The sequence below is a fragment of the Ranitomeya imitator genome, chromosome 2 (assembly GCF_032444005.1).
Source record: "Ranitomeya imitator isolate aRanImi1 chromosome 2, aRanImi1.pri, whole genome shotgun sequence".
Taxonomy (NCBI): Eukaryota; Metazoa; Chordata; class Amphibia; order Anura; family Dendrobatidae; genus Ranitomeya; species Ranitomeya imitator.
The window spans coordinates 188,657,427-188,682,711 of NC_091283.1; positions in this window are offsets into that span (position 1 = coordinate 188,657,427).

Here is a 25,285-nt window from a genome sequence, read left to right on the forward strand (position 1 = left end):
GATTACCTTTGCTGGAACTGCAGGTTTCTGTTCCCCAATCTATTTCAGGGTAGTTGAAGTCCCCCATAATAATGACTTCTCCTTGAGTCGCAGCTTCATCTATTTGCTTTACGAGGATATTCTCCATTGCTTCCATTATTTTTGGAGATTTATAACAAACCCCTATCAGTAATTTATTATTTTTTCCCCCTCCCCTTATCTCCACCCACAGGGATTCTACATTTTCATTAAATTCACCTATATTATCACGCCGGATGGGTTTTAAGGACGATTTTACATATAGACACACCCCACCCCCTCGCTTATCTGTACGGTCATTTCTGAACAGACTATAGCCCTGCAAGTTAACAGCCCAGTCATGGCTCTCATCCAGCCACGTTTCAGATATCCCCACCATGTCATAATTATGCTCCAACAACATTAGTTCTAATTCGTCCATTTTGTTGGCGAGGCTTCTGGCATTAGTATACATGCACTTGATGTTCCTCTCTGTACCTCTACTCTTAATTAAATTATTAACTGTTCTAACCCCACCCCCCATGCCACCGCCACCCCCAACTTCCTTATTTGTGCCCAGGTCTCTGTCTGCACTGTTGTGAATTCTGTGGCAGAGCTCCCTCCTGTGGTCACAAGTGGTACTTCGGCTGATTCTCTCTGTAAGCTTCCGTTGGTGGAGGGAAGTGGTACTGCGGCTTCTGAGTTTCCTCCCTCAGGTGATGTGGTGAGGTCGTTAGGTGCTGCTCTACTTAACTCCACCTAGTGCTTTGATCCTGGCTTCCTGTCAATGTTCCAGTATTGGACTTGTTTTCCTCCTGGATCGTTCCTGTGACCTGCTGCTCTGCATAGCTAAGTTTTCCTTTGCTATTTTGTTTTGCTTTTCTTCTTTCCAGCTTATCTATTTGTTTGCTGGAAGCTCTGGGACGCAGAGGGTGTACCTCCGTGCCGTTAGTTCGGTACGGAGGGTCTTTTTGCCCCCTTTGCGTGGTTTTTAGGGTTTTGTGTTGACCGCAAAGTTACCTTTCCTATCCTCGCTCTGTTCAGAAAGTCGGGCCTCACTTTGCTAAATCTATTTCATCTCTACGTTTGTCTTTTCATCTTATTCACAGTCATTATATGTGGGGGGCTGCCTTTTCCTTTGGGGTATTTCTCTGAGGCAAGGTAGGCTTATTTTCTATCTTCAGGCTAGCTAGTTTCTCAGGCTGTGCCGAGTTGCATAGGTAGCGTTAGGCGCAATCCACGGCTGCCTCTAGTGTTGTTGGATAGGATTAGGGATTGCGGTCAACAGAGTTCCCACGTCTCAGAGCTCGTTCTATGTATTTGGATTATTGTCAGATCACTGTATGTGCTCTGACCTTTATGTTCAATGTGGTACTGAATTGCCTAATCATAACACTGCACTATCTTCCCCGCCTATAAATTGAATACCCTCCCCCCCAATCCCTAGTTTAAACAATCCTCCAACCTTCTAGCCATTTTCTCCCCCAGCACAGCTGCACCTTCCCCATTGAGGTGCAGTCCATCCCTAGCGTAGAGCCTGTAGCCAACTGAGAAGTCGGCCCAGTTCTGCAGGAAAGTCGGCCCAGTTCTGCAGGAACATGTGGTATGTCGCATGTGACATGTTGCATGTCGTATGTTGCACGTCACATGTCGCACGTCACATGTCGTATGTTGCATGTCGTATGTCGCATATTGCATGTTGTATGTCGCATGGTGCATGTTGCATGGATGTATGATGCCTGACATCCAGATGTAGCAGAGCCTGTAGATGATCGCTGGAGATAACTCTCCAGCGATCACCTACACTGCAGCGTTCTCACAATCAGCTGATCAGCTGTTTGTGAGAACCAGACTAGTGACCGGAGATAACTCCCGGTCACGTGCACGGCAGTTCTCGGGATAACTTATCTTATCGCGAGATCTGCAGTGGACGAGGGACTTCCGGCGGCGGGACTAGTAAGCTGCGTTTACGCAGTTTCTAAACATGTGACTAATCATTAGATGCGGTTTTACCGAATTGAATGATAGTCTATGGTAAATTTACGGCGCGGCGACGGAGCGTCGTCGCATTGTAAACAGATATGCTGCATTCTGAAATGAATGTCCGTTTATGCGGGTCTGCCGCCTGCGTGTTTTACCGCATAGTGGAGACGGGATTTCATGAAATCCCCTCCACTATGCTGTAACATCTGGACGCTGCGTGTTTGACGCTGTGGGTCTACGCGTCAAACACGCAGCGTTTCCTGAACGTGGAAACATAATTTAATGGACAGTTTGATTTCACAGAAGTTTGATTTACTTGGAGTTATATTCTGTTGTTTAAGTGTTCCCTTAATTTTTTTGAGCAGTGTACATTTATTTGGTTCATAATATTCACCACACTATAAAGTATTACATTAGATGATGATTCGATAAGCAATATGCAGCATTTGGACCCAACCCTGGGTCTTTCTCAAGCATCGCTACAGGAGAAGTATACAAAAATTATTGTGTCATATAAACAAACAAAAGGAAATACAAAGTATAGCAACACTACTATAATTACAAATATTGTTAGGAGGACCATAAACAATACAACAACAGCACAAGAACAATGCAATTGGAGCATGGTAATGAGTATAACATAAATAAGTAAAGAAAAGAGACACATAGGGAATGAAGTTTTGTGGGAGTATGTGGGAGGTGTGCAGGCATTCCTAGAAGGTAAGGTTCTTGGGAACTCACCTATCCACTATTGCTGAAGTTGTGAAAAAAGCAGATTTACTGAGTACATGGTTCCCCATCTAACTAAAGGATGAGGTTTATATAGGAAAGGAATGAGTGGGGTAGGGCTAAAAAAGGGGAGAGATCTAAATTAAAAATAATATTACATAGTAACATAGTAACATAGTTAGTAAGGCCGAAAAAAGACATTTGTCCATCCAGTTCAGCCTATATTCCATCATAATAAATCCCCAGATCTACGTCCTTCTACAGAACCTAATAATTGTATGATACAATATTGTTCTGCTCCAGGAAGACATCCAGGCCTCTCTTGAACCCCTCGACTGAGTTCGCCATCACCACCTCCTCAGGCAAGCAATTCCAGATTCTCACTGCCCTAACAGTAAAGAATCCTCTTCTATGTTGGTGGAAAAACCTTCTCTCCTCCAGACACAACTGGACACAGTACTCCATGTGCGGTCTAACTAGGGATTTGTACAGAGGCAGTATAATGCTCTCATCATGTGTATCCAGACCTCTTTTAATGCACCCCATGATCCTGTTTGCCTTGGCAGCTGCTGCCTGGCACTGGCTGCTCCAGGTAAGTTTATCATTAACTAGGATCCCCAAGTCCTTCTCCCTGTCAGATTTACCCAGTGGTTTCCCATTCAGTGTGTAATGGTGATATTGATTCCTTCTTCCCATGTGTATAACCTTACATTTATCATTGTTAAACCTCATCTGCCACCTTTCAGCCCAAGTTTCCAACTTATCCAGATCCATCTGTAGCAGAATACTATCTTCTCTTGTATTAACTGCTTTACATAGTTTTGTATCATCTGCAAATATCGATATTTTACTGTGTAAACCTTCTACCAGATCATTAATGAATATGTTGAAGAGAACAGGTCCCAATACTGACCCCTGCGGTACCCCACTGGTCACAGCGACCCAGTTAGAGACTATACCATTTATAACCACCCTCTGCTTTCTATCACTAAGCCAGTTACTAACCCATTTACACACAATTTCCCCCAGACCAAGCATTCTCATTTTGTGTACCAACTAGTGTTGAGCATTCCGATACCGCAAGTATCGGGTATCGGCCGATATTTGCGGTATCGGAATTCCGATACTGAATTCCGATACTTCCCGCGTATCGGATACCGGAATCGGAAGTTCCCAGAATTCAAATTGAACGCAGCAGCCAATGAGGAATGAATGAAAGTGTGGGCACATCCTGTTTAGCATGGTGGGCATGTAAGTACTGGCAAGGCTTGGATTGGCTGCTGAAATGATGTCACTCTGCACTATAAAAAAGCGCTGCCGCCATTTTGCGCTCACTCTGCTGTGATTTCAGTTAGGGACAGGACGCTGTGTTCTAACTGAGGGCCAGTTGAGCTAGCTAATTGCTTTATTTTCCTTTCCAAAGGCTAATTTAGCAAAACGCTGTGTGTTCTTCACTGTTCACCTTGCTCTTGCCTTGCAGCGCTGTTTTAACAGCGTTCTGCAAGGTCTCTGTGTGTGTGTGTGTGCAGCTCACTCTGTAGTCTGTGTGCAGCCATATACCCGGTTGTATTCAGCTCAGGGGGGGTTCACACTGCCTCACACAGTTGTTCTTTTTTGCTCTTAGTGCAGCCTGCTGCACATTTTTTCTCAAATTTCCTATTAGTGTTTTTCCACCAGTCTCCAGCTCTATTGTGGAAAAACACTACATAGGATAACCTAGAGGGGGGTTTTTGGGCCTTGCAGCGCCGTTTACGGCTGTCTGCACGGTCTCCGTGTGAGCCCAGCTCGCCCTGTAGTCTGTGTGCAGCCATAGCCGGTTGGATTCAGCTCAGGGTTCGTTACTGGCTCATACCTTGAGAAAAATTTTCCTTTTTTTCAAATAGTGCAGCCTGTTTAAAATTTGAAAAAAAAAATTCCTATTAGTGTCTTTCCACTCGTATCCAGCTAAATAGTGGAAAAACACTATATAGGATAACCTAGAGGAGGGTTTTTTGGCCTTGCAGCGCCGTTTACGGCTGTCTGCACGGTCTCCGTGTGAGCCCAGCTCGCCCTGTAGTCTGTGTGCAGCCATAGCCGGTTGGATTCAGCTCAGGGTTCGTTACTGGCTCATACCTTGAGAAAAATTTTCCTTTTTTTCAAATAGTGCAGCCTGTTTAAAATTTGAAAAAAAAAATTCCTATTAGTGTCTTTCCACTCGTATCCAGCTAAATAGTGGAAAAACACTATATAGGATAACCTAGAGGAGGGTTTTTTGGCCTTGCAGCGCCGTTTACGGCTGTCTGCACGGTCTCCGTGTGAGCCCAGCTCGCCCTGTAGTCTGTGTGCAGCCATAGCCGGTTGGATTCAGCTCAGGGTTCGTTACTGGCTCATACCTTGAGAAAAATTTTCCTTTTTTTCAAATAGTGCAGCCTGTTTAAAATTTGAAAAAAAAAATTCCTATTAGTGTCTTTCCACTCGTATCCAGCTAAATAGTGGAAAAACACTATATAGGATAACCTAGAGGAGGGTTTTTTGGCCTTGCAGCGCCGTTTACGGCTGTCTGCACGGTCTCCGTGTGAGCCCAGCTCGCCCTGTAGTCTGTGTGCAGCCATAGCCGGTTGGATTCAGCTCAGGGTTCGTTACTGGCTCATACCTTGAGAAAAATTTTCCTTTTTTTCAAATAGTGCAGCCTGTTTAAAATTTGAAAAAAAAAATTCCTATTAGTGTCTTTCCACTCGTATCCAGCTAAATAGTGGAAAAACACTATATAGGATAACCTAGAGGAGGGTTTTTTGGCCTTGCAGCGCCGTTTACGGCTGTCTGCACGGTCTCCGTGTGAGCCCAGCTCGCCCTGTAGTCTGTGTGCAGCCATAGCCGGTTGGATTCAGCTCAGGGTTCGTTACTGGCTCATACCTTGAGAAAAATTTTCCTTTTTTTCAAATAGTGCAGCCTGTTTAAAATTTGAAAAAAAAAATTCCTATTAGTGTCTTTCCACTCGTATCCAGCTAAATAGTGGAAAAACACTATATAGGATAACCTAGAGGAGGGTTTTTTGGCCTTGCAGCGCCGTTTACGGCTGTCTGCACGGTCTCCGTGTGAGCCCAGCTCGCCCTGTAGTCTGTGTGCAGCCATAGCCGGTTGGATTCAGCTCAGGGTGCGTTACTGCCTCATACCTTGAAAAACAATTTCCTTTTTTTCAAATAGTGCAGCCAGTTTAAAATTTGAAAAAAAAAATTCCTATTAGTGTCTTTCCACTTGTATCCAGCTAAATAGTGGAAAAACACTATATAGGATAACCTAGAGGAGGGTTTCTTGGCCTTGCAGCGCCGTTTACGGCTGTCTGCACGGTCTCCGTGTGATTTAAACTAGCTCTGTAGCCCGATCTGCACCAAAAAAAAGGTTAAGTTCACCAAACACAACTTACACTTGTGTAGGCCACATTTGAAAAATAATAAAGTTTAGTCCACAATTTACAACATTAGTGTTTCTTACACCTGTTAGGAGGAGCATTACAGGAATAAGCACACTAAGGCCTTAGTACTTTTCTGCTTATCTTTATCTGTCAACCAAGATGAAGAGGGCAGGGAGTAAGGCACGTGGGCGTGGGCGCGGAGCAGGGAGAGGAGCAGGGAGAGGACGTGGTGATTCTGTGCCTGCTGCGGGCGCCGGTGACTCGTCGTCACTCAGTTTCAGCAGGGAACAGTCCTTCATGCGCAGCTTTGTCGGAGAGCGCCGTGCACCGCTGCTGCGTGAAGACCAAATTGAAGCCGTTGTCGGGTGGATGGCAGCTAACGCCTCGGCATCGACTTCAGTTAGTGCCACATCCTCTCAGGCACAGAGCACTGGAGAGCAGCCATCTGTCTCTTCACCACCTGCCAAATTGGCCAGGCAGTCAGAGAGCCCAGGACAGGAGCCGTCTCTACTTCTGTTCTCTGAATCTCTTGGCTTGGAAACAGGGGGCCAGCCAAGCAGCATTGGAGAAATGGAAGAAGAGGCAGTGTGCAGTGATGCCCAAAAGCTTTATCTCTCTGACTCTGAAGAGGCAGGTGGGCCAGTGCCTCCGGTGACCACAGCGCAGTACGCATCTGATGATGAAACTCAGGTGCCGCTTTCTCGTGCGTACTGTGCTGCTGAGACTACCCAGGAGGAGCAGTTGGTGGCAGAGGGTAGTGGAGATGATGAGGTCCTTGACCCATCGTGGCGTGAGGAACAGGAAGGTGGTGGGAGCAGCTCAGAGGAAGAGCTTCCTCTTACGGGCCAAAGAGGGAGAGGGAGGGGGAAGACTGCGGAGCCTGTAGCCTCCACTTTGGCACCCGTTAGGAGCCTGTCTCTTTCCAAAGCCAAAAAGGGCGCTCCCAAGACTTGCAGTGCCTGGTCCTTTTTTGACACAGTTGCAGATGACATTTGTTTTGTCAAATGCAAGCTGTGTCATCATAAAGTAAAAAGAGGGAAAAATGTCAGCAACCTCAATACCACAAATATGTGAGTAGTGTATAGTTCATAGGTTTCGTCAAACTCAATCTGACAGGTGCCCCGCCCCCTATCAAAGTGTATCAAAGTGTGTAACCCCTCCCCTCCCCTTGTCTGACGGCTGGTATCCAGCTGTCCCTCCTTGTTTGATTCCCCCTTTTGATATAGTTTAATATAGTTTAATTTGTTGTAGTTTTGATATTATTCCCGTATTTTGTGGAATAACACATGTTTATAATTATAGCCTAGTCGTGTATTTATTTTACACGTGGTTTATAACACCTTTCTCATTTGTTTTATAATAGATTTTATACGTATCCCCGAGTTTGATTCTGTAAGCTTTTGTTTTATTCACAGTGTATTCATATAGTGGAGAACTTAAAGCTGTTTATATGTGTCTCTACTGAACACTATGGTGAACATTAACTAAATGTTTATTTTCCCAAACAGAGAATCTGCTGTGGGTATTTGCAGTGTATTCATATAGTGGAGAACTTAAAGCTGTCTATTTGTTTTTGTAAATGGTGAACACTAACTAAATGGTGAACATTATCTAAATTAGGTTAACTGCGGTTCAGAGGCTCATAACACCTAGGTCAATTTATAGCACCTAGGTCAAGCAATTGTTGTTGTATTTGCGTACCCCATAAATGTTTATTCTCACAAACAGAAAAGTTATTGTGTCCTGAAGATGGCATCTGAGGTTATTTGTTTTTTGTATTAGCTTTCTCAGAAAACAGCTGTGTTATCTGAGGGTCAGATATTTTTGTACAAACTCATGCTGTTTGGTGATCTTTGTGAAGCAGAACTTTGTTTATAACACATTTGTACCTGTATTGTACCTGAATTGATATTTGCTTTCTCTTTTATGTGTCCTGAAGATGGCATCTGCAAAGTTATTTGTTATCTACTGATGCCATTGCAAGTTGTGTTTATTCACATTGTAGCAGGTTTTATCCTTGTGGCTGCCTTATATACACAGAAGAGATATGCACCAATGTCACAACACAAGTTATAATATGAACCAATGTTACAACACAAGTAAGAAGCGGCGTGTTTTATACGAATAAAAACCAAAGACACGATATTGTAAAAAAAAAAAAAATTTAAAAGATTTATTTCTCACGATAAAACAAAATTGTTATCTACTGATGCCATTGCAAGTTGTGTTTATTCACATTGTAGCAGGTTTTATCCTTGTGGCTGCCTTATATACACAGAAGAGATATGCACCAATGTCACAACACAAGTTATAATATGACCCAATGTTACAACACAAGTAAGAAGCAGCGTGTTTTATACGAATAAAAACCAAAGACACGATATTGTAAAAAAAAAAAAATTTAAAAGATTTATTTCTCACGATAAAACAACAGCTCAAATTTTAAGTTAGCTAACAGCATGATGCTGACAATACAGAATATAAAAAGTAAAAACATTAAAATAGTACAATGAACAATTACACTTCTTACAAAATAATTAATATAGAGTTACAAGGCGAGTACAGCATTTTAGCCAGTACATTCTTTACATCGTGAGCCACATGGTTTGCAGCATCGGTAGAGACCTTTTTTAGGTAGCAGAGTTCCACGTGTGGTACCTACTGACGGGGAATGTAAAGATTGAATTGTACGGGGAACCGCCGCTAACTTCAGCGGTGTAGATACAGAGCGTGTCTCACTGTTGGTAATTTTTAATTCATCTAAAAGCTTCCTAGTAGCGGTGTTACCCACAACTGTAGACGGCATATTTAGTTCGGCCATAGCTTGCATAAATGAATCCCAACCCGGTGGTAAATTTCTACTGTTCAGAGCATGGCTCTGCGTTGTACTACGTACCAAATCCAGTAAGTTAGACCCTGGTATTACGGATCCTTTGAAAATAAATTCAGCATTATTATTCCATGCTGTGACATTTTTATTCTGCAGCAGCCTGTTTAGTAAAAATTCAGCATTCTTTTTATATCTCTGGTTTATATGGCTGACAATTTCAGCGATCTCATGATTTTTATCAGAGTCGGTATGATTTTTATCAGAGTCGGTATTTGGCAATTGATATATATATATATATAATATGACCCAATGTTACAACACAAGCAAGTAAGAAGCGGTATGTTTTATACGAATAAAAAAACCAAAGACACGATATTGTAAAAATAGAAAAAGATTTATTTCTCACAATAAAACAACAGCTCAAATTTTAACATGAAATAGACATTTAGGACTTATTTATGTTATTATCTTTATGCACGTTGCCTGTGCTGCCTATAATTTGACTCTATCCTTGTTTTGTTGAAAATAACTGGACATACATAAGAAACCGGGCAATATATCTTTATAGAAATAACACTTCTGCACTCTTTGTGCATTTCTATCAGTTTTATTCATGCATTTATAGCACACCATGTTTGATATTGGTAATTTGATTCTGGGAACACATTTTAAGTTACATCTGCACATGTATTACTGTTTTTTTTTTTAGGTCATATAAATAGAAAATTATGTAGAAACCCAAAGTTTTGATAAGTGTATGAAAATACACCAATATTAACTATTTGTGCTATTTTAGGCGTAAATTTGTCCTATATGTATAGCAGTCAGGAGTTGGGGCGATGAAATATGTGTTACAAGCGTAGTGAATTGCAGATATATTCTACAGTGTATGTCATTTTGAGAAATGTGTGGCATAACCAATGTATACAGTAACAGGCGGAATGACTGAGTGTAATATTGCACTCAATACTGTGCAAAGGGTCTGAATACTTATGACCGTGTGATATTTCAGTTTTCTTTTTAATAAATTCGCAAAAAATCTACATTTCTGTTTTGTTCAGGCATGATGGCGTGCAGAGTGTACATTAATATATATATATATCTCAGAATGCAACTGAATAGTATTGCTAATTAGGGCATATAAATAGAAAATTATGTAGAAACCCAAAGTTTTGATAAGTGTATGAAAATACACCAATATTAACTATTTGTGCTATTTTAGGCGTAAATTTGTCCTATATGTATAGCAGTCAGGAGTTGGGGCGATGAAATATGTGTTACAAGTGTAGTGAATTGCAGATATATTCTACAGTGTATGTCATTTTGAGAAATGTGTGGCATAACTAATTACCTATTACGGCCACATTTCTATGCAGTGTATTTTAGAACCAGTGTTTCTGGCTGCAGACTGTAATGTGTAAGGTATTCTCATTTTTATATATTGTATTTTATAACACACCATGCCGTTTATATAATAATCACAGTTGTGTCTCTACAGGACAACGTGGCTTACAAAGACATTTCATTAATACAAGTGTGAAACTGACAGACAAGCACACCTGTGTCTCTACAGGACATGCTGGTCACTAGACAGCCAGAGTTTCTGTGGGGGAGATATACTAACAGAGGTTCTGTTGACCCAATAAACCGGTGTAGAACGTACACAGAGAGCAACTTACAATATTTACTAAGGTAGCGGAAATGGGTTTACTGCAGTTATCAGAGCATTGTATTTTATTTGACAGCCACAAGTCACACAGGTCATGATGATAGTGTATCTGCAGCATGTTATTTGGAAATAAAGAAGCCTTTTTTGTATTCGCCCGCATTTTATATAAAATCTGCATAAAAAATCTTCTTGGCTGCACCAAAACACGTAAGAAACAAATGTATAACTTTTAGCGCTGTCGCATCCGCAGATATTATTCCAGCGTTCTTTAATTCTATATTATTTTATCACATATTAATTTCACAACTTTTATATGATATTTATAACACATTCTCATTTATAAAGGATTTATAACACAATATTGTAAAATCATTTATTGGTTCGCGGCCTTACTAATATCCTTTGAAAATAAATTCAGCATTATTATTCCATGCTGTAACATTTCTATTCTGCAGCCTCCTGTTTAGTAAAAATTCAGCATTCTTTTTATATCTTTGGTTTATATTATATTAGCTTTTTGATAATCCCGGGAGTGCCATCTATCTAGCCCTAGTATTTTTGTTATCTCAAAAGGGTGTGACACAGTCCCATATATTATTCCAGCATTCTTTAATTCTACATTATTTTAGCACATATTAATTTCACAACTTTTATATGATATTTATAACACTCATTTTATATGAGTTTTCTAACACATTCTCACGGGGATATTATATATATATATATATATACTGTATATATTTTGTGTTATGCACCATTATTTGACACTGTAATTCGCATTTTATATGCCGCTGCTTTTTCTTGTTTTTGTGTAAAAATCTCTGGCAGACAGGCACAGCTGTATCTCTACAAGACATGCGGGACACACCAGAGACATTGGAAATTGGGGGTTATAATGTCGAATTCAGAAAATAACCATTTTATATTGAATGACTAATGATTTCTATAGGCCTACTTTACTATGAAATTATGCATAAAAAATCTTCTTGGTTAACCCAAAACCGTAAGAAACAAACGCATAACTTTTAGCTCGAACACATCAGCATATATTATTACAGTTTTTTGCTGAATTAAAAATTATACAGTTATTTCATATTTTTGGGGCTTCATGACAGGAGAAATTATTGATAGAAACCCAGAGTTTTGATACGTGTATGAAAATACACCAATATTAACTATTTGTGCTATTTTAGGCACAAATTTGGTCTATATGCATAACAGGCAGGAGTTGGGGCGAAGAAATATGTGTTACATGCGTAGTGAATTGCAAATATATTCTGAAGTGTATGGCATTTTGAGAAATGTGTAGCATAACCAATTACCTATCACGGTCACTAGATGGCAGAATATCATATTAATTATACATTGGGGTTTACTTTTGGAAGCTTATAAAGGCAGTGTGTATGTGCACAGGATGACTTATTTTGTTTTTTATAGTCACTAATATCCATATTAAATGACTCTTTAGCTTTATGAGTAAGAGACAACCTACAAATAGAATCCTTTTCCCTAGTAGTTTTATATTCTATGTCTGATATATTTCTACACAAAGCTACAAAACTATTTTGTAGTTTATAATGTATCACAGTAGTTTCATGTGAAGTTACATCTTAGGTTCTGTTCAGACTATTGTAATATCTATAGCTTAAAATAGAGCCAAATAGCTACTTTCAAACACGGACATACACCATTGATTTTCGTCACAAATGGATCCAATATATCTCGTGTCACGGTTTATTTTTACCGCGTTGCGGTTTAAAGTTATAAGCATTTAAATAATAATTTTCTCATTAGATATGTGACTCACGATATTTATTTGCTTAGGTTAGATCATTTTCAGTTTAACAATACATTTTATCACAAAAATGACCATATCTGGAGCCCTAGAAACAACATAGCAGCATTAGTAAGCCCCTTTCTTTTTACATTATCAAGAATCCTTGGGTTAAGATAACGTAAGTTTATATGCATAAAGCATTTAATATAGTGCACCAAACATGATATGGTTTTTGATTTCTATGAACTGTCGCGAACAAATCATATAAGGTTAAAAATATGAATATTATTGAATATAATGTTTTACTGTTGTTTACAGTATTTTATTTTCCGGGTGTTTCTTTTGTTCATGTACTACTGGTTTCTTCCTCAGTTGTGATTTTTACCTTTTCTATATAAATATGGGTAAATGAATTGGCCATTATAGATTTATGGCGCTGTAAAGAGAGAGGAGAATTACAGAAAGGAGATGGCTGCAGGCAAACACACACACACAACAAACACACATAACATACAGAAAACACACAACACATACAACAAACATACATACACAACATACAGAACACACACACACACACAACACAGAACCCACACACCACAAACACACATAACATACAAAACACACACACACAACACATACAACAAACATACATACACAACATACAGAACACACACACACACACACAACAAACACACATAACATACAAAACACAACATAACATACAGAAAACACACAACACATACAACAAACATACATACACAACATACAGAACACACACACACACACACACACACACAACACAGAACCCACACACCACAAGCACACATAACATACAAAACACACACACACACAACACATACAACAAACATACATACACAACATACAGAACACACACACACACAACAAACACACATAACATACAAAACACACACAACACATACAACACACACGACAAACATACACACACACACACAACACACAGAACACATACAACACATGCATCACACACAACCCACTGGACTTTCACCACTACCACGTCAATCACGCGGCATAAATCTATAATGGCCAATTCATTTACCCATATTTATATAGAAAAGGTAAAAATCACAACTGAGGAAGAAACCAGTAGTACATGAACAAAAGAAACACCCGGAAAATAAAATACTGTAAACAACAGTAAAACATTATATTCAATAATATTCATATTTTTAACCTTATATGATTTGTTCGCGACAGTTCATAGAAATCAAAAACCATATCATGTTTGGTGCACTATATTAAATGCTTTATGCATATAAACTTACGTTATCTTAACCCAAGGATTCTTGATAATGTAAAAAGAAAGGGGCTTACTAATGCTGCTATGTTGTTTCTAGGGCTCCAGATATGGTCATTTTTGTGATAAAATGTATTGTTAAACTGAAAATGATCTAACCTAAGCAAATAAATATCGTGAGTCACATATCTAATGAGAAAATTATTATTTAAATGCTTATAACTTTAAACCGCAACGCGGTAAAAATAAACCGTGACACGAGATATATTGGATCCATTTGTGACGAAAATCAATGGTGTATGTCCGTGTTTGAAAGTAGCTATTTGGCTCTATTTTAAGCTATAGATATTACAATAGTCTGAACAGAACCTAAGATGTAACTTCACATGAAACTACTGTGATACATTATAAACTACAAAATAGTTTTGTAGCTTTGTGTAGAAATATATCAGACATAGAATATAAAACTACTAGGGAAAAGGATTCTATTTGTAGGTTGTCTCTTACTCATAAAGCTAAAGAGTCATTTAATATGGATATTAGTGACTATAAAAAACAAAATAAGTCATCCTGTGCACATACACACTGCCTTTATAAGCTTCCAAAAGTAAACCCCAATGTATAATTAATATGATATTCTGCCATCTAGTGACCGTGATAGGTAATTGGTTATGCTACACATTTCTCAAAATGCCATACACTTCAGAATATATTTGCAATTCACTACGCATGTAACACATATTTCTTCGCCCCAACTCCTGCCTGTTATGCATATAGACCAAATTTGTGCCTAAAATAGCACAAATAGTTAATATTGGTGTATTTTCATACACGTATCAAAACTCTGGGTTTCTATCAATAATTTCTCCTGTCATGAAGCCCCAAAAATATGAAATAACTGTATAATTTTTAATTCAGCAAAAAACTGTAATAATATATGCTGATGTGTTCGAGCTAAAAGTTATGCGTTTGTTTCTTACGGTTTTGGGTTAACCAAGAAGATTTTTTATGCATAATTTCATAGTAAAGTAGGCCTATAGAAATCATTAGTCATTCAATATAAAATGGTTATTTTCTGAATTCGACATTATAACCCCCAATTTCCAATGTCTCTGGTGTGTCCCGCATGTCTTGTAGAGATACAGCTGTGCCTGTCTGCCAGAGATTTTTACACAAAAACAAGAAAAAGCAGCGGCATATAAAATGCGAATTACAGTGTCAAATAATGGTGCATAACACAAAATATATACAGTATATATATATATATATATATAATATCCCCGTGAGAATGTGTTAGAAAACTCATATAAAATGAGTATTATAAATATCATATAAAAGTTGTGAAATTAATATGTGCTAAAATAATGTAGAATTAAAGAATGCTGGAATAATATATGGGACTGTGTCACACCCTTTTGAGATAACAAAAATACTAGGGCTAGATAGATGGCACTCCCGGGATTATCAAAAAGCTAATATAATATAAACCAAAGATATAAAAAGAATGCTGAATTTTTACTAAACAGGAGGCTGCAGAATAGAAATGTTACAGCATGGAATAATAATGCTGAATTTATTTTCAAAGGATATTAGTAAGGCCGCGAACCAATAAATGATTTTACAATATTGTGTTATAAATCCTTTATAAATGAGAATGTGTTATAAATATCATATAAAAGTTGTGAAATTAATATGTGATAAAATAATATAGAATTAAAGAACGCTGGAATAATATCTGCGGATGCGACAGCGCTAAAAGTTATACATTTGTTTCTTACGTGTTTTGGTGCAGCCAAGAAGATTTTTTATGCAGATTTTATATAAAATGCGGGCGAATACAAAAAAGGCTTCTTTATTTCCAAATAACATGCTGCAGATACACTATCATCATGACCTGTGTGACTTGTGGCTGTCAAATAAAATACAATGCTCTGATAACTGCAGTAAACCCATTTCCGCTACCTTAGTAAATATTGTAAGTTGCTCTCTGTGTACGTTCTACACCGGTTTATTGGGTCAACAGAACCTCTGTTAGTATATCTCCCCCACAGAAACTCTGGCTGTCTAGTGACCAGCATGTCCTGTAGAGACACAGGTGTGCTTGTCTGTCAGTTTCACACTTGTATTAATGAAATGTCTTTGTAAGCCACGTTGTCCTGTAGAGACACAACTGTGATTATTATATAAACGGCATGGTGTGTTATAAAATACAATATATAAAAATGAGAATACCTTACACATTACAGTCTGCAGCCAGAAACACTGGTTCTAAAATACACTGCATAGAAATGTGGCCGTAATAGGTAATTAGTTATGCCACACATTTCTCAAAATGACATACACTGTAGAATATATCTGCAATTCACTACACTTGTAACACATATTTCATCGCCCCAACTCCTGACTGCTATACATATAGGACAAATTTACGCCTAAAATAGCACAAATAGTTAATATTGGTGTATTTTCATACACTTATCAAAACTTTGGGTTTCTACATAATTTTCTATTTATATGCCCTAATTAGCAATACTATTCAGTTGCATTCTGAGATATATATATATATTAATGTACACTCTGCACGCCATCATGCCTGAACAAAACAGAAATGTAGATTTTTTGCGAATTTATTAAAAAGAAAACTGAAATATCACACGGTCATAAGTATTCAGACCCTTTGCACAGTATTGAGTGCAATATTACACTCAGTCATTCCGCCTGTTACTGTATACATTGGTTATGCCACACATTTCTCAAAATGACATACACTGTAGAATATATCTGCAATTCACTACGCTTGTAACACATATTTCATCGCCCCAACTCCTGACTGCTATACATATAGGACAAATTTACGCCTAAAATAGCACAAATAGTTAATATTGGTGTATTTTCATACACTTATCAAAACTTTGGGTTTCTACATAATTTTCTATTTATATGACCTAAAAAAAAAAACAGTAATACATGTGCAGATGTAACTTAAAATGTGTTCCCAGAATCAAATTACCAATATCAAACATGGTGTGCTATAAATGCATGAATAAAACTGATAGAAATGCACAAAGAGTGCAGAAGTGTTATTTCTATAAAGATATATTGCCCGGTTTCTTATGTATGTCCAGTTATTTTCAACAAAACAAGGATAGAGTCAAATTATAGGCAGCACAGGCAACGTGCATAAAGATAATAACATAAATAAGTCCTAAATGTCTATTTCATGTTAAAATTTGAGCTGTTGTTTTATTGTGAGAAATAAATCTTTTTCTATTTTTACAATATCGTGTCTTTGGTTTTTTTATTCGTATAAAACATACCGCTTCTTACTTGCTTGTGTTGTAACATTGGGTCATATTATATATATATATATATATATCAATTGCCAAATACCGACTCTGATAAAAATCATACCGACTCTGATAAAAATCATGAGATCGCTGAAATTGTCAGCCATATAAACCAGAGATATAAAAAGAATGCTGAATTTTTACTAAACAGGCTGCTGCAGAATAAAAATGTCACAGCATGGAATAATAATGCTGAATTTATTTTCAAAGGATCCGTAATACCAGGGTCTAACTTACTGGATTTGGTACGTAGTACAACGCAGAGCCATGCTCTGAACAGTAGAAATTTACCACCGGGTTGGGATTCATTTATGCAAGCTATGGCCGAACTAAATATGCCGTCTACAGTTGTGGGTAACACCGCTACTAGGAAGCTTTTAGATGAATTAAAAATTACCAACAGTGAGACACGCTCTGTATCTACACCGCTGAAGTTAGCGGCGGTTCCCCGTACAATTCAATCTTTACATTCCCCGTCAGTAGGTACCACACGTGGAACTCTGCTACCTAAAAAAGGTCTCTACCGATGCTGCAAACCATGTGGCTCACGATGTAAAGAATGTACTGGCTAAAATGCTGTACTCGCCTTGTAACTCTATATTAATTATTTTGTAAGAAGTGTAATTGTTCATTGTACTATTTTAATGTTTTTACTTTTTATATTCTGTATTGTCAGCATCATGCTGTTAGCTAACTTAAAATTTGAGCTGTTGTTTTATCGTGAGAAATAAATCTTTTAAATTTTTTTTTTTTTACAATATCGTGTCTTTGGTTTTTATTCGTATAAAACACGCCGCTTCTTACTTGTGTTGTAACATTGGGTCATATTATAACTTGTGTTGTGACATTGGTGCATATCTCTTCTGTGTATATAAGGCAGCCACAAGGATAAAACCTGCTACAATGTGAATAAACACAACTTGCAATGGCATCAGTAGATAACAATTTTGTTTTATCGTGAGAAATAAATCTTTTAAATTTTTTTTTTTTTTACAATATCGTGTCTTTGGTTTTTATTCGTATAAAACACGCCGCTTCTTACTTGTGTTGTAACATTGGTTCATATTATAACTTGTGTTGTGACATTGGTGCATATCTCTTCTGTGTATATAAGGCAGCCACAAGGATAAAACCTGCTACAATGTGAATAAACACAACTTGCAATGGCATCAGTAGATAACAAATAACTTTGCAGATGCCATCTTCAGGACACATAAAAGAGAAAGCAAATATCAATTCAGGTACAATACAGGTACAAATGTGTTATAAACAAAGTTCTGCTTCACAAAGATCACCAAACAGCATGAGTTTGTACAAAAATATCTGACCCTCAGATAACACAGCTGTTTTCTGAGAAAGCTAATACAAAAAACAAATAACCTCAGATGCCATCTTCAGGACACAATAACTTTTCTGTTTGTGAGAATAAACATTTATGGGGTACGCAAATACAACAACAATTGCTTGACCTAGGTGCTATAAATTGACCTAGGTGTTATGAGCCTCTGAACCGCAGTTAACCTAATTTAGATAATGTTCACCATTTAGTTAGTGTTCACCATTTACAAAAACAAATAGACAGCTTTAAGTTCTCCACTATATGAATACACTGCAAATACCCACAGCAGATTCTCTGTTTGGGAAAATAAACATTTAGTTAATGTTCACCATAGTGTTCAGTAGAGACACATATAAACAGCTTTAAGTTCTCCACTATATGAATACACTGTGAATAAAACAAAAGCTTACAGAATCAAACTCGGGGATACGTATAAAATCTATTATAAAACAAATGAGAAAGGTGTTATAAACCACGTGTAAAATAAATACACGACTAGGCTATAATTATAAACATGTGTTATTCCACAAAATACGGGAATAATATCAAAACTACAACAAATTAAACTATATTAAACTATATCAAAAGGGGGAATCAAACAAGGAGGGACAGCTGGATACCAGCCGTCAGACAAGGGGAGGGGAGGGGTTACACACTTTGATACACTTTGATAGGGGGCGGGGCACCTGTCAGATTGAGTTTGACGAAACCTATGAACTATACACTACTTATGTGGAAACATGTGCGGACCAGGCACGCGGTGGAGTTACAGAAACACACTGAAGATGTAGGCCAACCAACAGCGGCAGCTACCACCTCTTCAGCTCGTGTTGCCTCTTCCTCCAGCTCACGCACAGCTGGTTTGGCTTCCTCCCAGAGACCTTGTGTAATTCCACCCACAGCACCACCTTCCCAGTCATCCTCACACTCCCAGTCTACTCTACAGCCATCGGTAGTACAGGCATGGGAGAAAAGGCGGGCATTCTCGGCCAACCACCCCCGAGCACAGGCTCTGAATGCAGGCATTGCCAAACTGTTGTCCCTGGAAATGCTCTCGTTCAGGCTGGTGGAGACTGACAGCTTCCGTGACTTGATGGCATTGGCAGTCCCACAGTACAAGGTGCCCAGCCGCTTTTACTTCAGCAGGCAGGCTGTCCCTGCCCTGCACAGGCATGTTGAGGCAAACATAAAACATGCGCTACTGAACGCCGTCAGTAGCAAGGTCCACCTCACCACCGATGCGTGGACCAGTCAGCATGGACAGGGGCGATATGTTTCCCTCACTGCCCATTGGGTTAATGTTGTTGAGCCAGGTACAGATCGTGCGAGTGGCGCAGGACGTGTCCTGCCCACTCCAAGGATTGCAGGAATCCAGTCTGTACGCATCGACTCCTCCTCTTACACCAGTTCCTCTGATTCCTCTCTGCAGGATCCGTCACAGTCCACCCCCACATGGACCCGTGAACGTTTACCTATGACCGACATGAGCACAGCCGTGGCCAAACGTCAGCAGGCCGTCTTGAAACTAGTTTCATTGGGGCATCGAAGCCACACAGCGCAGGAGCTCTGGAATGCCATAAAGCAGGAGAGCGATGTGTGGTTACTGCCAGCGAATCTCCAGCCAGGCATGGTAGTGTGTGACAATGGCCGAAATCTGGTGGCAGCTTTGGCCCTTGGCAACCTCACTCACATCCCATGTCTGGCACATGTGCTCAATTTGGTTGTGCAGAGTTTTCTGAGGGACTATCCGGATCTTGATGCCCTGCTGCACAAGGTCCGCCTAGAGTGTGCTCACTTGCGGCGTTCCAGCTTGGCCAGATCCCGCATTGCTGCTCTGCAGCGCCGATTCCGCCTTCCGGAACACCGCATCATATGTGACCTACCTACCCGGTGGAATTCCACGTTACATATGTTGGAGCGGTTGTGTGAGCAGCAGCAAGCAGTTATGGAGTACCAGCTGCATCAGGCGCAAAGAAGTCGCAGTCAGCGCCGATCAGACTTCACAACCACAGAGTGGGCCACTATGAAGGACGTCTGCCAGGTTTTGCGTCCTTTTGATTATTCCACGCGGATGGCAAGTGCAGATGATGCACTAGTCAGCATGACTGTCCCCCTTATCTGCCTGCTTCAGCAAACTTTGCAAGGGTTAAGGGATGATGTGGTGGAAGAGGTGGAGGATGAGGAGTCACCTTTTCCATCAGCTTCTGGAGAGTCAGCGCCACGTGGTTCCTCACAAAGGGGTACGCAGGGGCCAATTTGTGAGGAGGATGAGGAGGAGTCAATGGAGGAGGAAGAGCTCCGTCCAGAGGAGGGAGCGACACAATTGTCCAGTGGTCAGTGTGTACAGCGAGGGTGGGGTGATGACGAGCGGGCAGAGATCATGTCTCAAGCAGGGGACAGCGTTTCTGGGCCGGTTGGCACTCTGCAGCACATGGTGGATTTCATGCTGCAGTGCCTGAGAAACGACCGCCGCATCGACCACATTCTCAACATGCCTGATTATTGGGTGTTCACCCTCCTCGATCCTCGCTACCGGGACAACGTCCAAAACCTCATCCCTGCGTTGACCCGGGAGCGTAAATTGCGGGAGTACCACGACACACTGGTGAATTCCATCATCTTCTCCTGTCCAACTGAGAGGAGTGCTGCTAGTGCTTTACAAAGCAGCTCAGTGCGTCGAGGCAGTGGGGGAGGCTCTGCCCAAAGAGGGAGCAGAAGCAGTGCCTCTGCCCAAGGCAAGCCCAGTATGGCACAACTCTGGCACACTTTTGTGTGCCCGCCCCAAATGTCTACACCATCACCGGCGGCTCCAGTCAGCAGGAGGCAACGGTTCCGTCAGATGGTGACAGACTACATGGCTTGCCCTCTTACTGTACTCCCAGACGGCTCTTCCCCGTTCAAGTTTTGGGTCTCTAAGCTGGATACATGGCCAGAGCTAAGCCAGTATGCATTGGAGGTGCTGGCTTGCCCTGCGGCTAGTGTCTTATCGGAACGTGTCTTTAGTGCCGCAGGTGGTGTACTAACAGACCGTCGCATGCGACTATCCTCCGATAACGTTGACCGGCTTACTTTCCTGAAAATGAACCAGGCCTGGATCTCGCAGGAATTTGCCACTCCTCTGCCTGATTAAGTAATTGGGTGTCATCCAGGTCTCCTGCTGTGTTCATCTTTCTACCACCTGAACTGCTATTCCTGGGCTCCAACACCGCCAGTTGCGGCTCAGAAGTGCAGGCTGCACAGTAAAAACATACGACCCAGTGTTATTGGGTTTCAGTAACGTCAGCTGATCCCCAGCTGTGTAGCCGGCAATGTGTCCTGCGACCGCCACGCTGGCACAACAACCTAAATGTAAGGGAACCTGTCCCCCCCCCCCCCCGTCGTTTGTTACTGAAAGAGCCATCTTGTGCAGCAGTAATGCTGCACAAGGAAAAGGTAGCTCTTTTTTTTTAGCTCTTTGCACACGCAGAACTTAACACTTATAAAATGTGTTCACTGATACCGTTATACCGTCCCGGAGCTGGGACTTTCCTTCGTAATGTGACGCAGCACAGCCGTCATTCCTACCCCCTTGGTGCCATGCGCTGCCTCCTCAGCGTTGTTTTAAGCTGTCACGGAGCCTGCGCTGTTCTGTTATCCCTTGGGCATGCCCTATTTGCGCTGCCTGTCTTCTGACATAATTTGGTGTCAGGCTGGCTGCGCCTGTGCGGCCGCGCTGCCCGAGATCCCGCCTCGCAGTGTCTTCTGATTGAGTCACACTGCGGGCCTGGGATCCATGGGCATGCGCAGTGCATATCTTCCCCTCGGGCTCTCGCTCATTTCCCTCCGCCTTCTTTAGACTGTGCGCCGTCAGCTGATCCCTAGCATGCCACGGCCGTGACACCGCACAGTCTGAAGAAGAGGGAAGGAGGGGAGTGAGAGTCGAGGTTATGCACTGTGCATGCCCATGGTTCCAAGGCCCGCAGTGGGATTACGTTAGATGAGACTGCGAGGTGGGATCTGGAGCAGCGTGGACGCACAGGCACTGACAGCCTGACACCAAATTATGTCAGAAGACAGGCAGCGCTAATTGGGCATGGCCAAGGGCTAACAGAACAGCGCAGGCTCCGTGGCAGCTTAAAACAACGCTGAGGAGGCAGCGCACGGCATCAAGGGGATAGGAATGACAGCTGTGCTGTGTCCCATTACGAAGGAAATTCGCACCTCCGGAACGGTTTAACGGTATAAAGGGACACATTTTTAGTGTTTACTTCGGTGTTTGCAAGGAGCATAATTAAAAGAGCAACCTTTTCCTTTTGCATCCTTAGTGCTGCACAACATGGCTCTTTCAGCTACAAACGTCTTGGGGGGGGGGGGTTAAAGGTTTCCTTTCAACTTGCTCCAATCAGGCTTCGGCCTACACTCTGTTCCTCTGCTCCTCCTGCTGTCCCTGGGCTCTAACACCGCCAGTTGGTGCCTGGAAGTGCTGTGTGCACAGTCAACAGTCGCTCCTCTGTTATTGGGGTTCAGTAACGTCAGCTGATCCCCAGCTGTGTGTGCGGCAATACCTCCAATCTGCTCCTCCTGCTGTCCCTGGGCTCTAACACCGCCAGTTGGTGCCTGGAAGTGCTGTGTGCACAGTCAACAGTCGCTCCTCTGTTATTGGGGTTCAGTAACGTCAGCTGATCCCCAGCTGTGTATCCGGCAACGTGTCATGCGACCGCCACGCTGGCACAACTAAAATGTAAGGGGACCTGTCCCCCCCCCCCCCCTAGGCGTTTGTTACTGAAAGAGCCACCATGTGCAGCACTAATACTGCACAAGGGAAAGGTCGCTCTTGAAATTATGCTCCTTGCAAACGCTGAACTACACACTCATGTAATGTGTCCCCTCACACCGTCCAACCGTCCCGGAGGTGGGACTTTCCTTTGTAATGTGACACAGCACAGCCGTCATTGCTACCCCCTTGGCACCGTGCGCTGCCTCCTTAGCGTTGTTTGATTCCGTCATGGACCCTGCGCTGTTATGTTATCCCTTGGCCATGCACAGTTTGCGCTGCCCGTCCTCTGACATCATTTGTTGTCGTCCTGGCTGCGCCTGTGCGTCCACGCTGCCCGAAATCACACCTCGCAGTGTCGTCTAATGTGATCCCACAGTGGGCCTGGTATCCATGGCCATGCGCAGTGCATATACTAGCCTCTCACTCCCCTTCTTCACGCTTCTTCAGACTAGGCGGCGTCAGCTGATCCCTAATAGCATGCCACGGCCGTGACGCCGCACAGTCTGAAGAAGCAGGAAGGAGGTGAGTGAGAGGCGATGATATGCACTGCGCATGCCCATGGATCCCTGGCCCGCAGTGGGACTACATTAGATGACACTGCAAGGTTGGATCTCGGGCAGCTTGGACGCACAGGCACTGCCAGCCTGACACCTACATGATGTCAGAAGACGGGCACCGCTAACTGTGCATGGCCAAGGGATAACATTACAGTGCGGGCTCCGTGACAGAACCAAACAACGTTGAGGAGGTGGTGCCCGGCACCAAGGGGGTTGGAATGACGGCTGTGCTGTGTCACATTACAAAGGAAAGTCCCACTTCCGGGATGGTTTGACGGTGTGAGGGGACACATTATATGAGTGTGTACTTCAGCGTTTGCAAGGAGCATAATTTTCGGAGCCACCATTTTCCATGTGCAGTATTACTGCTGTACAAGATGGCTCTTTCAGCAACAAATGCCTGGGGGGGGGGGTTAAAGGTTCCCTTTCAACTTGCTCCACTGCAGGCTTCGGCCTACACTCTGCTCCTCTTTGATTCCCTGGGTTTCAACACTGTCAGTTGCCACCTGGAAGTGTTGTCTACACAGAAAAAAACACTAGGTGATGTGTCAGTGGGGTTCAGCACCGCCAGCTGTTCCCCTGCTGTGTAGTCGGCAACGTGTCCAGCACAAGCCACGCTGGCACAACAGAACAAAAGCTGCCACCAGTGCAGGCTTCGGCCTACACTCTGCTCCTCTCCTCCTCCTGCTGACCCTGGGCTCAAACACCGCTAGTTTTTGCCCGGAAGTGCTAGCTGCACAGAGAAAAACACCAGCCAATGTGTTAGTGGGGTTCAGCAACGCCAGCTGTTCCCCTGCTGTGTAGCCGGCAACGTGACCTGCAAACGCCATGCAGGCACAGGAACTGAAATTAAAAGGGAACCTGGCCCCACCCCCCCAGGTGTTTCTATGTATAACAGCCACCTAGTACAGCAGTACTGCTGCATTTGTACAAGGTGGCTGACTTTTTCTCCTTGCCCACGTGGAACTCAACACGTACAAAATGTGTCTCATTGAGACCATTCCACTGTCCCTGAGGTGTGACTTTCCTTTGTAATGATACGCAGCACCCCCCTTGGTAGCGTTTCCCGTCTTTTGTCATCATGGTTAGCTGGCTGCGCCTGTGCATCCGCCCTGCTAGAAACAACGCCCCTCGTTGTCATATTTATTTTGTCAGCGAGGGTGTGGTTTATGGGCACGAGCAGTGCATATGTTCGCCTGTCTTAACTCATCTCCTTCCGCCTTCTTCAGACTGTGCGGCCTCCTGGCCGTGGTAGGCGATAAGGGATCAGCTGAGGCCGCCCAGTCTGGAGCAGGTGTAAGGACATGTGTAAGCGGCCAACCTATTTACTGCACAAGGCCACGAATCCCAGCCACGCAGTGTGATTTTTTGAAAACACACTGTGGGTCTGGGATTCATGTCCATCGCTAACCGCAACGGCCGACATGAAATGAGGTCAGAAGACAGGAAGCGCTCACAGCGCATGGCCAAGGGATCACAATAGCGCAGACTCCTGTACAGCAAATAAGAACGCTCAGGAATCTGCGCCCAGTACCTAGGTGCAAATTTTGACACCTGTGCTGCGTCTCGTTAAAAAGACAAGTCACGCCTCCACAACTGTTTGACAGTATAATGGGCTAAATAGTGTACGTGTT